The following is a 2,054-nucleotide window of genomic DNA, read 5'->3' on the forward strand; positions in this document are numbered from 1 at the left end:
AGGAATTTAAATATCTACCCCTAAGCCATGGTATAAATTGTCAAGTGACCAACAGTTGTTCGGCCGGTCTTTAAAGATAACAGTCGTAAGCGTTATTTCCAATCATTTCTGATTAAGCTTTAACAGCTGGTTTTCATGTGTCTTCGATAGTGGGCTGGTGGTGCAAAATCCTTGCCACAATAGTGATAGTTTCACTAGCCTTTAGCAGTATGTATGCTTTGATGTGTATTATGTTTTTATTTAAGGACAATTCAAGGACATTGGTTCAGCAGATCACATTTTATGGCCATATTTAATGAAAGATTTGTATAGCGATTAATAATTGATGGTGTTTCAGTTGTCCTAATTAATATCCTGCGCAGGTGGGAAAAATAGGATACTGACAGCTGTATCTTAGAAGCAAACCACGGGGAATTCAAAAGTCGATGTCCTAGGATGTTACACTTGAGCAATTCATCCTGTCCTGCCAAGTTGTATTTGTCCTTCAGAAAATGTCATGCCGTTATGTCAAACCAAAAAGTCACATCCGTTAATTGGTGTCAGCACTACCTGTCGTAATCAAACGATCACATGATGTATCGAGTTAGCTAGCCATGCGTTTAGCTCTGTGCTGCCGCAAACATGTTGCAGACTTAATTAAAAAATGGTATGATATAACAGAAATAACGTACATTTAAGTTGATATGTTTGTATTGCTTTAGTACTTCTTCGAATTTTAAGTGCTTCGATCAAATGGTGATGGATGAGCCAGTTTTGGGCAGTATAACTGTTGAGTTCATGTCGCATAAACTACAAACCGACAAAATATAGATGTGTATGTGTTTGGCTGGTCAATTAGAAGGTGAAGTTGTGATCAAGCAGTTTGCGTTCACGATTTCACGACGTCTATTCACACAACACTTACACCAACCTTGAAAAGATGTCTCATGTGTGTTGTCAAACATTGCAAGTTTAACGATAACAAACACATTTAAAATATCATGGACTTGTTTATTTATTCCGAGACTTGGATTGAACTCCTGGGAAATATACATTTTCGGAAAAGAGCCATAAGCTAAAGTTCTTCAGTAAAAGTTCTTTTTTGTTCGTAAACTTCAATCTCAGTGTCTATTTTTCGTCCAAATCTGAAACGTTGCAAATATTATCATTGTTATTGCTTAAAGGAAACTCAGGAAGATCTGTGCATGTGAGTAGTGAATTTTGTTTTGTCCCTTTCAATTTGAAAAGGGTGAATTTTCTTGCTAACATTTCAAGAGGCTGTGTGAAGCTACATTTATGAGAGATAACGTGAGGTGGTGCCAGTTACGGTGAATCCTTGTCAGAAGGACATTTATGATCTTTGAAGTGATTTACTTCCTAATTCATTATTCCAATTCTAACTAGAGTGCCCGCTTTGCAACGGGTATGGTTTGTTACAAATTGCTTCGAAAATCTTGCCTATTTGACAGACATTTATATCCTCCCAAAGCACCATGAATAAGAATGTTATTACATTAGAAGTAGTACCTTTGAAAAAATGCAAAATATTGCATCAAATTATAATATTTTAGTATACCAAACAAAGCATGCATAAGCTATGCAAAATAACTTCAAAATTCTGGTGCTTTTTCATTTACACACTAATTGTACTGTTCACTACCTTATTATTACCTATCATATTGTATTAATTAGTAATTTACAGTATTTTTAATCAATGTTCATATAAAAAACAAAGAATTTCACAATCATTTGAAAGATCTACTCTAATATTTCATTGGCGCCCAAAACAGTGTGCGCTACAATGCATACAATTGTAACTTTCCATAAAGCTCAGTGTCAACAGTGTGACTACAGATAATATAAAAACCGTTCGGCACTCGTATTTGACATCATGGGATAATTAGACGACAATTATTGAAACCCGTTGTATGTTGCTACTATCCTAAGCGTCTTTAAATTCAAACATTTGTCGATATCTGGGCGGGAGAGTTAGAAAAAAGAGAGCATCATATATACTTAGGGAAGACCGAGACGGTAGAGTTGTTGTACCTTGTCTCAAGAACAGCCAATATGAT

At 35.5% G+C, this 2,054-nt stretch overlaps 1 protein-coding gene across 2 annotated transcripts in view; it reads right to left on the bottom strand.

The window, feature by feature from the left end:
- Positions 1–991: 991 nt before the first annotated feature.
- Positions 992–2,054, bottom strand: part of LOC144450967 (bestrophin-3-like) — an 85,244-nt gene continuing 84,181 nt past the window's right edge. For both annotated transcript variants that reach the window (XM_078141737.1, XM_078141729.1), the window contains one exon: positions 992–2,054. This exon is cut by the window's right edge and continues 2,260 nt beyond it. The gene's annotated coding sequence lies outside the window, so the exon portion shown is untranslated.

Source organism: Glandiceps talaboti, chromosome 2 (genome assembly GCF_964340395.1).
Source record: "Glandiceps talaboti chromosome 2, keGlaTala1.1, whole genome shotgun sequence".
NCBI classification, from domain to species: domain Eukaryota; kingdom Metazoa; phylum Hemichordata; class Enteropneusta; family Spengelidae; genus Glandiceps; species Glandiceps talaboti.